The sequence below is a fragment of the Scyliorhinus torazame genome, chromosome 1 (assembly GCF_047496885.1).
Source record: "Scyliorhinus torazame isolate Kashiwa2021f chromosome 1, sScyTor2.1, whole genome shotgun sequence".
Lineage (NCBI taxonomy): Eukaryota > Metazoa > Chordata > Chondrichthyes > Carcharhiniformes > Scyliorhinidae > Scyliorhinus > Scyliorhinus torazame.
The window spans coordinates 405,800,415-405,815,889 of NC_092707.1; the positions used below are offsets into that span (position 1 = coordinate 405,800,415).

General features: G+C 50.6%; 1 protein-coding gene across 1 annotated transcript in view; it reads left to right on the forward strand.

Annotated features, from left to right (window-relative positions):
* The window catches only part of LOC140428127 (zinc finger protein PLAG1-like), a 169,123-nt gene that overhangs the window by 10,931 nt on the left and 142,717 nt on the right, over positions 1–15,475 (forward strand). The gene's annotated exons all lie outside the window — the stretch shown is intronic.

A 15,475-nucleotide genomic window follows, 5' to 3' on the forward strand; every position in this document is an offset into this window, starting at 1 on the left:
ACCCCTGCGGTTGGCAGGATTGTATGCTATATTGGGAACTTGCCGGACGGGGAACTGACCCTGCGGTTGATAAGACCTTAGAGGTAAAGTGACTTCCCCTGTCCGAGTCTATATTTTCTACCAACCCGTATCGGGGAACTATTTGCTCCCGAATGATTTTAGAGACTCCGCCTGCGGTGGCGGTGGTTGTAGGGTAAGCTTATTTCAGCCTTCCCATGGGTGATAGTTCAGTATTTGCAGCCTTCTCTGTAACAAACTGTCTCTCTCTCTCTCTGTATTGAAACAGTGACTCCAGGCATGTTGCAGCCTTCTCTGTCTCTCTCTCTCTCTCTCTCTGTATTGAAATAGTGACTCCAGGCATGTTGCAGCCCTCTCTCTCTCTCTCTCTCGGTCTCTCTCTCTCTCTGTCTCTCTCTCTGTATCTCTATCAGTCTCTGTCTCTCTCTCAGTCTCTGTCTCTCTCTCTCTCTCTCTGTATTGAAACAGTGACTCCAGGCATGTTGCAGCCTTCCCTGTCTCTCTCTCTCTCTGTATTGAAACAGTGACTCCAGGCATGGTGCAGCCTTCTCTGTCTCTCTCGCTCTCTCTCTCTGTCTCTCTCTGTCTCTTTCTCTCTCTGTATCTCTCTGTCTGTCTCTCTCTGTATCTCTCTCTCTCTGCCTGTCTCTCTCTCTCTCTCTGTATTGAAACAGTGACTCCAGGCATGGTGCAGCCTTCTCTGTCTCTCTCGCTCTCTCTCTCTGTCTCTCTCTGTCTCTTTCTCTCTCTGTATCTCTCTGTCTGTCTCTCTCTGTATCTCTCTCTCTCTGCCTGTCTCTCTTTCTCTCTCTCTCTGTCTCTCTCTCTCTGCCTCTTTCTCTCTCTGGCTCTCTCTCTGTCTCTCTCTGTCTCTCTGTATCTCTCTGTCTCTGTCTCTCTCTCTCTCTCTCTCTCTGTCTGTATCTCTCTCTCTGTCTCTGTCTCTCTCTCTCTGTATCTCTCTCTCTCTCTCTCTGTATCTCTCTCTCTCTGCCTGTCGCTCTCTGTATCTCTCTCTCTCTGCCTCTCTCTCTCTGTCTCTTTCTCTCTGGTTCCCTGACCGCACCGAGGTACAGTGAAAAGTATTTTTCTGCGAGCAGCTCAAACTCATCATTTAGTACATGAAACAAAAAGAAAATACATAATAGGGCAACACAAGGTACACAATGTAAATACTTAGACACCAGCATTGGGTGAAGCATACAGGGTGTAGTGTTAATGAGGTCAGTCCATAAGAGGGTCATTTAGGAGCCTGGTGACAGTGGGGAAGAAGCTGTTTTTGTGTCTGTTCATGCGTGTTCTCAGAGTTCTGTATCTCCTGCCCAGTGGAAGAGTGAGTAAGCCGGGTGGGAGGGGTCTTTGATAATGCTGCCCGCTTTCCCCAGGCAGCGGGAGGTGTAGATGGAGTCAATGGATGGGAGGCAGGTTTGTGTGATGGACTGGCCTGTGTTCACGTCTCTGAAGTTTCTTGCGGCCCTGGGCCGAGCAGTTGCCATACCAGGCTGTGATGCAGCCTGATAGGATGCTTTCTGTGATGCATCTGTAAACGTTGGTAAGGGTTAATGTGGACATGCCGAACTTCCTTAGTTTCCTGAGGAAGTATAGGCGCTGTTGTGCTTTCTTGGTGGTAGCGTTGACGTGGGTGGACCAGGACAGATTTTTGGAGATGTGCACCCCTAGGAATTTGAACTGCTAACCATCTCCACCTCGGTCCCGTTGATGCTGACAGGGGTGTGTACAGTACTTTGCTTCCTGAAGCCAATGACCAGCTCTTTAGTTTTGCTGGCATTGAGGGAGAGATTGTTGTCGCTACGCCACTCCACTAGGTTCTCTATCTCCCTCCTGTATTCTGACTCGTCGTTATTTGAGATCCGACCCAATATAGTTGTATCAAGCCCGATCACAATCTTAATGACCTCCACCAAGTCACCCCTCAGTCTTTTCTAGTAAAAAGGAGCCTGCCAAACAGAGGCCAAGGTTTATTGGGCAAACAGAAACTCTGTGCGTCTGGTGTTGGCAGTTGTTTGCGCCGGAAAGTTTTGAACTGCGTGTTGGGGTTTCACGCTTCTTCGGCACAGTGGTTAGCACTGCTGCTTCACAGCTCCAGGGTCCCAGGTTCGATTCCCGGCTTGGGTCACAGTCTGTGCGGAGTCTGCACGTTCTCCCCGTGTCTGCGTGGGTTTCCTCCGGGTGCTCCGGTTTCCTCCCACAAGTCCTGAAAGAAGCGCTGTTAGGTGAATTGGACATTCTGAATTCCCCCTCTGCGTACCCGAACAGGTGCCGGAATGTGGTGACTAGGGGCTTTTCACAGTAACTTCATTGCAGTGTTAATGTAAGCCTACTTGTGACAATAAAGTTTATTATTCAAGAAGGTCTGAATCCTTCCACCTCTCAGGTCCTCTCCCACCTTTAACAATATTCTTAAACCCATCTCACTTACCAAACATTCAGACAACTCTCCCTCCCCCTTTACAGCCCTCTGGAAAGTACACAGACATTCTCGCAGATTAAACACGCCACATGAACGTTGTACATAACTGTTATGAATTCCACCAAAATGCAAATATTACATCACGCCTTCATGTGAGAAATTTTCTTTTCTCTTTCCCATGAGAAAAAGATTTGCCAGCACTTTCCTTCCTTGAAGAAAATGTTCCTTTAAGAAAAGACATCGTGTGCATCAATAAAGCTGCTTTGTACATACCACCCATAGTGACAGAGTGAGAGAAATTACCACCCACGCCAATCTTACCACTTTTAAACAGCAATGGAAAAAAGCTCAGTAAAGAAAAGGAATGCACATTTCTATAGCTCTGTTCAAGGATGTCTCGGAGCGGCTGCAGGACATTCTGGGGGGGGAGGGTGAACAGCCAGCTGTCGTGGTGCACATAGGCACCAACGATATAGGTAAAAAACGGGGCAAGGTCCTACAAGCTGAATTCAGGGAGTTAGGAGTTAAACTAAAAAGTAGGACCTCAAAGGTAGCAATCTCAGGATTGCTACCAGTGCCACAAGCTAGTCAGAGTAGGAATGTCAGGATAGATAGGATGAATGTGTGGCTCGAGAGATGGTGCAAGAGGGAGGGATTCAAATTCCTGGGGCATTGGAACCGGTTCTGGGGGAGGTGGGACCAGTACAAAGCGGACGGTCTGCACCTGGGCAGGACTGGAACCAATGTCCTATTGTGTTTGCTAGAGCTGTTGGGGTGTTTGCTAGAGCTGTTGGGGAGAGTTTAAACTAATGTGGCAGGGGGATGGGAACCGATGCAGGAGGTTGGAAGGTAGTAAAACAGACAGAAACAAAAGGCAGTAAGGGGGAAAGTGTAAGGCAGAGAAGCCATAGTCAAAAATTAAAAAGGGCGACAGTACAAGGTACAGTGACCGAGGGGAACTCAGTGAATAGGACCAGGAATGCTAAAAGGAATAAAACGGGAAGTAAAACATTAATGGTAAGCGACGCGGCAGGTTGTTACATGAAGATATGGGTTCAACGACAAGGAAAATTAGGAGAAAAGTTAAAAGGAAATATAACTTAGGAGAGGTTACTGATCGAGGTGTTAAGATTCAGAACAGAGGTAAAAAACCCAACATAAGTGTACTTTACCTGAATGCTCGTAGTATTCGGAATAAGGTAAATGAGTTGATGGCGCAAATCATCGTGAATGACGATGATTTAGTGGCCATTACTGAAACATGGTTAAAGGATGGTCACGACTGGGAGTTAAATATCCGAGGGTATCAAACTATTCGGAAGGACAGAGTGGATGGTAAGGGAGGTGGTGTAGCTCTGTTAATTAAGGATGACATCCGGGCAACAGTAAGGGATGACATCGGTGCTATGGAGGATAAGGTTGAATCCATTTGGGTGGAAACCAGGAATAGTAAGGCGAAAAAGTCACTGATAGGAGTAGTCTATAGGCCACCAAATAGTAACATTATGGTGGGGTAGGCAATAAACAAAGAAATAACTGATGCATGTAGAAATGGTACAGCAGTTATCATGGGGGATTTTAATCTACATGTCGATTGGTTTAACCAGGTGGGTCAAGGCAGCCTTGAGGAGGAGTTTATAGAATGTATCCGCGATAGTTTCCTAGAACAGTATGTAATGGAACCTACGAGGGAACACGCGGTCCTAGATCTGGTCCTGTGTAATGAGACAGGATTGATTAATGATCTCATAGTTAGGGATCCTCTCGGAAGGAGCGATGACAATATGGTGGAATTTAAAATCCAGATGGAGGGTGAGGAGGTAAAATCAAACACTAGTGTTTTGTGCTTAAACAAAGGAGATTACAATGGGATGAGAGAAGAACTAGCTAAGGTAGACTGGGAGCAAAGACTTTATGGTGAAACAGTTGAGGAACAGTGGAGAACCTTCCAAGCGATTTTTCACAGTGCTCAGCAAAGGTTTATACCAACAAAAAGGAAGGACGGTAGAAAGAGGGAAAATCAACGGTGGATATCTAAGGAAATAAGGGAGAGTATCAAATTGAAGGAAAAAGCATACAAAGTAGCAAAGATTAGTGGGAGACTAGAGGACTGGGAAATCTTTAGGGGGCAACAGAAAGCTACTAAAAAAGCTATAAAGAAGAGTAAGATAGATTATGAGAGTAAACTTGCTCAGAATATAAAAACAGACAGTAAAAGTTTCTACAAATATATAAAACAAAAAAGAGTGGCTGAGGTAAATATTGGTCCTTTAGAGGATGAGAAGGGAGATTTAATAATGGGAGATGAGGAACTGAACAGGTTTTTTGGGTCGGTCTTCATAGTGGAAGACACAAATAACATGCCAGTGACTGATGGAAATGAGGCTATGACAGATGAGGACTTTGAGAGGATTGTTATCACTAAGGAGGTAGTGAATGAAAATGAAAATTGCTCATTGTCACAAGTAGGCTTCAAATGAAGTTACTGTGAAAAGCTAATGATGGGCAAGCTAATGGGGCTAAAGGTAGCCAAGTCTCCTGGACCTGATGGAATGCATCCCAGAGTGCTAAAAGAGATGGCTAGGGAAATTGCAAATGCACTAGTGATAATTTACCAAAATTCACCAGACTCTGGGGTGGTCCCGGCGGATTGGAAATTAGCAAACGTGACACCACTGTTTAAAAAAGGAGGTTGGCAGAAATCGGGTAATTATAGGCCAGTGAGCTTAACTTTGGTAGTAGGGATGATGCTGGAATCGATCATTAAGGAAGAAATAGTGAGGCATCTGGATGGAAATTGTCCCATTGGGCAGACGCAGCATGGGTTCATAAAGGGCAGGTCATGCCTAACTAATTTAGTGGAATATTTTGAGGACATTAACAGCGCGGTAGATAACGGGGAGCCAATGGATGTGGTATATCTGGATTTCCAGAAAGCCTTTGACAAGGTGCCACACAAAAGGTTGCTGCATAAGATAAAGATGCATGGCATTAAGGGGAAAGTAGTAGCATGGATAGAGGATTGGTTAATTAATAGAAAGCAAAGAGTGGGGATTAATGGGTGTTTCTCTGGTTGGCAATCAGTAGCTAGTCGTGTCCCTCAGGGATCAGTGTTGGGCCCACAACTGTTCACAATTTACATAGATGATTTGGAGTTGGGGACCAAGGGCAATGTGTCCAAGTTTGCAGACGACACTAAAATAAGTGATAAAACAAAAAGTGCAGAGGATACTGGAAGTCTGCAGAGGGATTTGGATAGGCTAAGTGAATGGGCTAGGGTCTGGCAGGTGGAATACAATGTTGACAAATGTGAGGTTATCCATTTTGGTAGGAATAACAGCAAAAGGGATTATTATTTAAATGATAAAATATTAAAACATGCTGCTGTGCAGAGAGACCTGGGTGTGCTAGTGCATGAGTTGCAAAAAGTTGGTTTGCAGGTGCAACAGGTGATTAAGAAGGTAAATGGGACTTCCGTTTGCGGCTACGCGGAGCTAAGCCGCACATTCGGCAGCTCCCGCTTGGAACGGGCTTTTGGGCTCTTTTCAGGGCCCCCAACGGCACTTGTTCGATGTTTCCCGGTGTGGGAAGGAGTCTACAACAGCTCCCCGTCAGTATATGGTTTCAACCAGGAGTGGGGCGACAAAAATGGTGGTGATGGACCCGAAGAAGGTATGAGGGAAGAAGGACAAAATGGCGGCGGGCGGAGACCAGGCAGCGTTGATGCAGTGGGCGGAGGAGCAGCAGGAGGGTATCCAGCGCTGCCTCAGAGAGATTAAAGCGGACCTGCTAGAGCCGATGAAGTCTTCTATTGATAAGCTGCTGGAGACACAGACTGCCCAGGGGGTGGCGATCCGCGAGGCTCGACAAAAGGTCTCTGACAATCAGGACGAGATCTTAGGCCTGGCAGTAAAGGTGGAGGCGCACGAGGCGCTCCACAAGAAATGGCAGGAGCGGTTCGAGGAGATGGAGAATCGGTCGAGGCGGAAGAATCTGCAGATTCTGGGCCTCCCGGAGGGGCTGGAGGGGCCGGACGTGGGGGCCTATGTGATCACCATGTTGAACTCGCTGATGGGAGCAGGGTCCTTCCAGGGGCCCCTGGAGCTGGAAGGGGCCCACAGAGTGCTGGCGAGGAGGCCCAAGGCTAACGAGCCTCCGCGGGCGGTGCTGGTGAGGTTCCATCGGTTCGTCGATCGGGAGTGTGTGCTCAGGTGGGCCAAGAAGGAGAGGAGCAGCAGGTGGGAGAACGCAGAGGTTCGAATATACCAGGACTGTAGTGCGCAGGTGGCGAAGAGGAGGGCCGGGTACAATCGAGCGAAGGCGGCGCAGCACAGGAAGGGGGTGAAGTTTGGCATGTTGCAACCAGCGCGACTGTGGGTTACCTACAAAGACCGGCACCATTATTTTGAGTCTCCGGAGGGCCTTTGTTCAGGCCGAGAAGTTGGACACAGATTAAGGGTCAGGATGGGCGTTTGGGGACTGCGGTTGATAAGTTATGTTTAATTTTTATTTTTTTTCTCAAGGGGAAGGCCTTTGTATTGCTCCGGGTTTCTTTTTCACTGTGTTTTTCTCTTTCAGGTTGGTGAGGGTGGCTGGGGCGGGTTGGGCACTGTTTTGGTTGGGTTGGTCGGGGGGGACTCTTGGAGGGGGGTAGCTAAACGGAACAGGGGTGGTGGCCGGCGGTGAGATGGGGCCCCGTGGAGGAGAGGGAGGCCCGAGTCAGGGGTGAGGGGACTGGGCCTGTAAAAGGAGCTGCGTCAGAGGTGGCGGGGCCGGGTAGGTGGAAAGCGCGGGCTTTTTCCCGCGCTGAAGACTGGAGGGGGCGGGGCCGGGGCCGGGGCGGGGAAGCGAGGGTTGCTTCCCGCGCTTAGAACGGAAGGGGGAGGAGGGAGAATGGGAGAGGAGGGTGTGCCACACAATGGGAGGAGTCGAAGGAGAGGCGGGAGCGGCCGGGGTCAGCAGGAGTCAGCTGACTTGTGGAAGTGCAATGGGGGGAGTAAATCAGCTAGGATGGGTCCTAGCCCGGGGGGGGGGGGGGGGGGGGGGGGGCGGGCGGGGTTGGGTGGGGGGGAATCGAGTTGCTGCTGCTATGGTCAAGGAGGAGCTGGAGCGAGTGGGGTGGGTCGAGACGGGGGTATGCCGCTGTGGGGAACGGGCCGGGTGTTGGGTGCGGGCGCGTGGCTGGCCGAGGAGGGGTTATGGCTAGTCGGCGGGGGAGGGGGGCGGGTAGCCTGGAATATAAGGGGACTGAATGGGCCGGTTAAGCGGGCCCGCGTGTTCGCGCACCTGAAGGGGCTCAAGGCGGATGTGGTTATGCTCCAGGAGACACACCTGAAGGTGGCAGACCAGGTAAGACTGAGGAAAGGGTGGGTAGGTCAGGTGTTTCACTCGGGGCTAGATGCCAAAAATCGAGGGGTGGCGATCTTGGTGGGAAAGAAGGTGTCATTCGAGGCGTCGAGCATTGTGGCAGATAATGGCGGTAGGTACATAATGGTAAGTGGTAAGTTGCAGGGAGAGAGGGTGGTACTGGTCAATGTGTATGCCCCGAACTGGGACGATGCGGGTTTTATGCGGCGTATGTTGGGTCGGATCCCAGACTTGGAAGTGGGGGGCCTGATAATGGGGGGAGACTTTAACACGGTGTTGGATCCGGCACTGGATCTCTCCAGGTCTAGGATGGGTAGGAAGCCGGCGGCGGCTAGAGTGCTGAGGGGGTTTATGGACCAGATGGGAGAGGTGGACCCTTGGAGATTTGCAAGGCCGGGGGCTAGGGAATTTTAATTCTTCTCACATGTCCATAAGGCTTATTCCCGAATCGACTTTTTTGTTTTGAGTAGGGCGCTGATAGCGAGAGTAGAGGATACTGAGTATTCGGCAATAGCCATTTCGGACCACGCCCCGCATTGGGTGGACTTGGAGATGGGTGAGGAGAGGGACCAGCGCCCGCTGTGGCACTTGGAGGTGGTGCTGTTGGCGGACGAGGAGATGAGCGAGTGGGTCCGAGGAAGTATAGAGAGGTACTTGGAGTCCAACGACAACGGGGAGGTCCGAGTGGGGATGGTATGGGAGGCACTGAAGGCGGTGGTGAGGGGAGAGATGATTTCCATTCGGGCCCACAAGGAGCGGAGGGAGCGGGGGGAGAGAGAGAGGCTGGTGGGGGAGATGGTGAGGGTAGACAGGAGGTATGCAGAAGAACCTGAGGAAGGATTGTTGAGGAAAAGGCGCAGGCTCCAGGCCGAATTCGACCTGGTGACCACCAGGAAGGCGGAGGTGCAGTGGAGGAAGGCCCAGGGGGCGGTCTACGAGTATGGGGAAAAGGCAAGCCGGATGCTGGCGCATCAGCTTCGGAAGCGGGACGCAGCTAGGGAGATCGGGGGAGTTAAGGACAGGGGAGGGAGCGTGGTGCGGAGTGGGGTTGGCATCAATGGGGTCTTCAGGGACTTTTACGAGGAATTGTACCGATCCGAGCCCCCACGGGAGGAGGGAGGGATGGGCCGCTTCTTGGACCAATTGAAGTTTCCAAAGGTGGAAGACGGACTGGTGGCGGGATTGGGGGCCCCGATTGGGCTGGAGGAGCTGATCAAAGGGATAGGAAGCATGCAGGCGGGGAAGGCACCGGGGCCGGACGGTTTCCCGGTCGAATTCTATAAAAAATGTATGGACCTGTTGGGCCCGCTGTTAGTTAGGACCTTCAATGAGGCAAGGGAGGGGGGGGGTTTACCCCCGACGATGTCCCGGACACTGATCTCCTTGATCCTGAAGCGGGACAAGGATCCCCTGCAGTGTGGGTCTTACAGGCCGATTTTGTTGCTAAATGTAGATGCCAAGGTGCTGGCGAAGGTCTTAGCCACGAGGATTGAGGATTGTGTGCCGCAGATCATCCATGAAGACCAGACGGGGTTTGTGAAGGGGAGGCAGTTGAGCGTGAATGTGCGGAGGCTTTTGAACATTATCATGATGCCGGCGAGGGAGGGGGAGGCGGCGATAGTGGTGGCGATGGACGCTGAGAAAGCCTTCGATATAGTAGAGTGGGGGTACCTGTGGGAGGTGCTGAAGAGATTCGGGTTTGGGGAGGGGTTTGTCAGGTGGGTTTGGCTGTTGTATGAGGTCCCCATGGCGAGTGTGGCCACAAACAGGAGGAGGTCCGAGTACTTTCTGTTGCACCGAGGGACGAGACAGCGGTGTCCCCTGTCCCCCCTGCTCTTCGCACTGGCGATTGAACCCCTGGCTATGGCACTGAGGGAGTCAAGGAACTGGAGGGTGTTGGTGCGGGGTGGGGAGGAGCATAGGGTGTCACTTTATGCGGACGACCTGCTGCTGTATGTGGCGGACCCGGTGGGAGGAATGCCAGAGGTAATGAGGATTCTTAGGGAATTCGGGGACTTTTCGGGGTACAAACTCAACATAGGGAAGAGTGAGCTATTCATAGTTCATCCAGGGGACCAGGAGGTGGGGATTGGCGAGCTCCCACTAAAAAGGGCGGAGAGGAGCTTCAGGTATTTGGGGGTCCTGGCCAGGAGCTGGGGGGCCCTGCATAGGCTTAATTTTACAAGGCTGGTGGAGCAAATGGAGGGAGGAGTTCAAGAGGTGGGACGTGTTGCCGCTGTCCTTGGCGGGTAGGGTGCAGTCAATCAAAATGACGGTGCTCCCAAGGTTTTTGTTCCTGTTCCAGTGCCTCCCCGTGTTTATCCCGAAGGCTTTTTTCAGGCGGGTTAACAGGAGTATAATGGGGTTTGTGTGGGCACGAGGGACTCCGAGGGTGAGAAGGGTGTTCCTGGAGCGGAGTAAAGATAGGGGGGGGACTGGCGCTGCCCAACCTCTGCGGGTACTACTGGGCCGCCAATGTGACGATGATGCGCAAGTGGGTGATGGAGGGGGCTGCATGGAAGAGGCTGGAGACCGCGTCTTGTGTGGGTACGAGTCTGGGGGCGCTGGCAACGGCGCCGCTGCCGCTCCCTCCAAGGAGGTATAGCACGAGCCCGGTGGTGGTGGCTGCCCTCAAAATTTGGGGGCAGTGGAGGTGGCATAGGGGGGAAGTTGGGGCCTCGGTGTGGACCCCATTACGGGGGAACCGCTGGTTCGCTCCAGGAAGAACAGGTGGAGGGTTTGCGGGGTGGCACAGGGCAGGAATAAGAAAGTTGGGGGACCTGTTTGTGGACGGGAAGTTCGCGAGCCTGGGTGAGTTGGAGGAGAAGTGCGGGCTCCCCCGGGGAACACCTTCAGGTACTTACAGGTAAGGGCGTTTGCCAGACGGCAGGTGATGGAATTCCCGCGGCTGCTGCCACACACAGTACAGGACAGGGTGCTCTCGGGGGGATGGGTGGGAGTGGGGAAGATATCGGAAACCTACCAGGTGATGCAGGAGAAGGAGGAGGCCTCGGTGGTGGAGGTAAAAGGTAAGTGGGAGGAGGAGTTGGGAGAGAAAATTGAGGAAGGGACGTGGGCAGATGACCTGGGGAGGGTGAACTCTTCCTCATTGTGCGCGAGGCTCAGCCTCATACAGTTTAAGGTGCTGCACAGGGCACACATGACCGGGACAAGGATGAGCCGGTTCTTTGGGGGTGAGGACAGGTGTGTTAGGTGCTCAGGGAGCCCAGCAAATCACACCCATATGTTCTGGGCATGCCAGGCGCTGGAGGAATTTTGGAAGGGCGTAGCGAGGACAGTGTCGAGGGTGGTAGGATCCAGGGTCAGACCGTGCTGGGGGCTCGCAATATTTGGGGTGGCAGAGGAGCCGGGAGTGCAGGAGGCGAAAGAGGCCGGAATTCTGGCCTTTGCGTCCCTGGTAGCCCGGCGAAGAATTTTCCTTCAGTGGAAAGATGCAAGGCCCCCAAGCGTGGAATCCTGGATCAGTGATATGGCGGGGTTTATTAAGTTGGAGAGGGTGAAATTTGCCTTGAGAGGGTGGGTACAAGGGTTCTTTAGGCGGTGGCAACCGTTCTTCGACTTCCTTGCAGAACGATAGACATTGGTCAATGGCAGCAGCAGCTCGGGGGGTGGGGTGGGGGGTTACTTTATTTTTGTTTTTGTTATTTCCACTGGAGGGCCTGAGGGGATGTATATACCAGTTGTGTTAAGTCGGGGTGTTAATGTAAATTTATTATTTATGTACAGGGGGGGAGGGGTTTGGGGGGTTGCTTTTCTAGATTGTGTTTTGTATTTAACCCTGTTGGGTTCTTTTTTTTCATTTTGTTATTGATATTTTATGAAAACCTTTAATAAAAAAATTTTTTTTTTTTTTAAAGAAGGCAAATGGAATTTTGTCCTTCATTGCTAGAGGGATGGAGTTTAAGACTAGGGCGGTTATGCTGCAATTGTATAAGGTGTTAGTGAGGCCACACCTGGAGTATTGCGTTCAGTTTTGGTCTCCTTACCTGAGAAAGGACGTACTGGCACTGGAGGGTGTGGAGAGGAGATTCACTAGGTTAATCCCAGAACTGAAGGGGTTGGATTACGAGGAGAGGTTGAGTAGACTGGGACTGTACTCGTTGGAATTTAGAAGGATGAGGGGGGATCTTATAGAAACATATAAAATTATGAAGGGAATAGATAGGATAGATGCGGGCAGGTTGTTTCCACTGGCAGGTGAAAGCAGAACTAGGGGGCATAGCCTCAAAATAAGGGGAAGTAGATTTAGGACTGAGTTTAGGGGGAACTTTTTCACCCAAAGGGTTGTGAATCTATGGAATTCCTTGCCCAGTGAAGCAGTCGAGGCTCCTTCATTAAATGTTTTAAAGATAAAGATAGATAGTTATTGAAGAATAAAGGGATTAAGGGTCATGGTGTTCTGGCCAGAAAGTGGAGCTGAGTCCACAAAAGATCAGCCATGATCTCATTGAATGGCGGAGCAGGCTCGAGGGGCCAGATGGCCTACTCCTGCTCCTAGTTCTTAAGTTCTTATGTTCACAGGCATAGAGTGTCCAGAATGTTACAGAGCCAGTGAAGGATTTTGTCACTGTTTAGCAACCATTGAATGACAATATTCATCATGTCATCTATAAACATTTTGTAGCACCTTTTCTCTCAGTCTTCCTCTCTTTAAAACTCAAGATCCTGCGAGCATTTTTCTTGAGAATAGAGAAGGCTAAGGGAAGATTTAATTGAGTTTTCTTTTACAAAGAATGAATTATTTTGATAGATGCAACAAAGTCACCTATTTGATGAGTCAGTTGAGTGAGAATGGAGCGACAGAACAGTCAAAATGGAACAGTTCCCCTTCTCACTTCCCAGCTGTCATCTCCCGTTGTAACATCGTTTCTTTCAGACGTAGATGTGGCCCTTCCAGGCTAAGGTGTGTTCACAATACTGTGGGGGGGGATGAGGAAGGTGTCTTTACAGCGACAACTACTCAAGATTCTGTCAGGCCGGGTACGAGCCGGTGCATGGGCTGGATGGTCCGGCCGGGTCCGCCCGGCGACCGGAGAATCCCGCCCGAGGTCAGTGGAGTTCTCCATTGTCGGCGTCTCGCCCGTGGCGTTCTTGCGGCGGGCGGGGTGGAAGAATCCAGCCCCATGTTCAACAAGGATGTTCATTGGGAATAAAAACAGAAAGTGCTGGAAAAACTCATCAGGTCAGGCAGCATCTGTGGAGAGAATCATAGAATATACAGTGCAGAAGGAGGCCATTCGGCCCATCGAGTCTGCACCGGCTCTTGGAAAGAGCACCCTACCCAAGCCCACACCTCCACCCCATCCCCATAACCCAGTAACCCCACCCGACAGTAAGAGCAATTTTGGACACTAAGGGCAATTTATCATGGCCAATCCACCTAAACTGCGCATCTTTGGACTGTGGGAGGAAACCAGAGCACCCGGAGGAATCCCACGCACACACGGGGAGGATGTGCAGACTCCGCACAGACAGTGACCCAAGCTGGAATCGAACCTGGGACCCTGGAGCTGTGAAGCAATTGTGCTAACCACTGTGCTACCGTGCTGCCCAGAGTGAAGCAGAGTTAATGTTTCGAGTCCATGTGACTCTCCTTCAGAGCAAGTGGAGCAAAATAGGTCAGTGATTTGACAGAGATGTCATGGGCACAAGTCAAAGGGAGTGTTAATGGCACTGTTAAAGTCTAAGGAAGATGCTGATAATGGCATAAAGTGTTTATTGGAAGGGTCAAGTTTAAGCTCTCAAACCCTCAGCATCATAATCTCATGGGTTCAAGCTCCCATTCCAGGGGTTTAAGCACACAATCTCGGTTGAAATATCGACAGCATCCCTGAGTGATACACCATCAGTGGTGTCACCTTTCAGATGAGGATTAATCGAGGCCTCTTCTGCCTATCAGGTGGACATAACCTGATCCAATGCATTACACTGAATCAGAGCAGAGGCATTTCTCCTCCACATTCTGGTCAATATTTATCCCTTAACCAACATCACTAAGACATGGTTATCTCATTACTGCCAGAGCTTACTGTGCACAAATTGGTTGCTGTGGTTCCTGTATTGTAACAGTACTTCCTCGGTTGCAAGGCGCTTGAGGACATTCTTGTAGCGTCTGCTGAGCATATCTCCCTTTGGACGGAATGGACCCAGTAACTGCCGTCTGCGTGGATTCTGCAAAGAACGGTCCCTGCAGAATCTCCTGTCCCTCCAGTCTGTTCCTGTTGTAAAAAACAGGACCACCAATTTCTTTGAGAAAATCCTCAACTTGCAAATGCAGTGAGACATTAAGGATCTGGCTGCAATCGTCAAACTGTTTTCAATTAGAACGAAAATTCTAGGTTGAGTTTGAAGTTATTTAATCGGGTTTGGTTTATTTTAGTGAGATGTGACCCTTAATAATACTTTAGTCAAAATCTGGTATTCATTACATCTCAATTTATTGTTACAAGGCAAATGGGTAAATGATGTGAACATATAGCGAGATGGAGCATATGCACAGTAATATTGCAGTTCACAGTGTGATCCAATGAATAGTGGGACATTGGGAAGGATTTAAGAAAATCAACCAGATTTGTGTAATGTCTTAAATCAAGAAGCTTTTGTAAATCCCTCAAAATTCCATCACCTACTTATTTGCTTCCCTGTGTTTCTTTAATCATTTGTACACATGGTAATTCCTATCGAAAGAGGTCTTGTCGCCCATTGGTACCATCCCTGCATTTGAGTCAGAGGTTCTGCATTCAAGCCCCACATTAATGGCCAAGGGAAGTGCATTCATAATAAGGCCAAGCATCATACAAACATGGAAAATAGGAGCCGGAGGAGGCCATTCGGCCCTTTGAACCTGCTCCGCCATTCATTATGATCATGGCTGATCATCCAATTCTGATCTTGCCTTCTCCCCGTATCCGTTTATCCCCTTTGCCCCAAGTGCTTCTTGAAAACACACTGGACGGGATTCTCCGTTTCTGAGATGCCGAATTTGTGGATTCTCACGACAGCAAACCTGGCTCCGCACCTGGACCGATTCAGCGACCGTTAAGGAGCAGCACCGGCGCCACGCGGAACACAATCGATTCCAATGAGAAATGGTGCTGGGTTCGCCGGGTCCGTGATTGACACTCGGGAGGCTGACAAGCTACAGCCGCACAGACACATTACACTCCCCACACACACTCATCCCAGCCACACACACACATTACATTCCCCACACACACCATCCCAGCTGCACACACACATTACACTCCCCACACACACTCATCCCAGCCGCACACACACATTACATTCCCCACACACACCATCCCAGCTGCACACACACATTACACTCCCCACACACACTCATCCCAGCCGCACACACACATTACACTCCCCACACACACTCATCCCAGCCGCACACACACATTACACTCCCACACACACTCATCCCAGCCGCACACACACATTACACTCCCCACACACACTCATCCCAGCCGCACACACACATTACACTCCCCACACACACTCATCCCAGCCGCACACACACATTACACTCCCCACACACACTCACCCCAGCCGCACACGCACATTACACTCCCCACACACACTCATCCCAGCCGCACACACACATTACACTCCCCACACACACTCATCCCAGCCGCA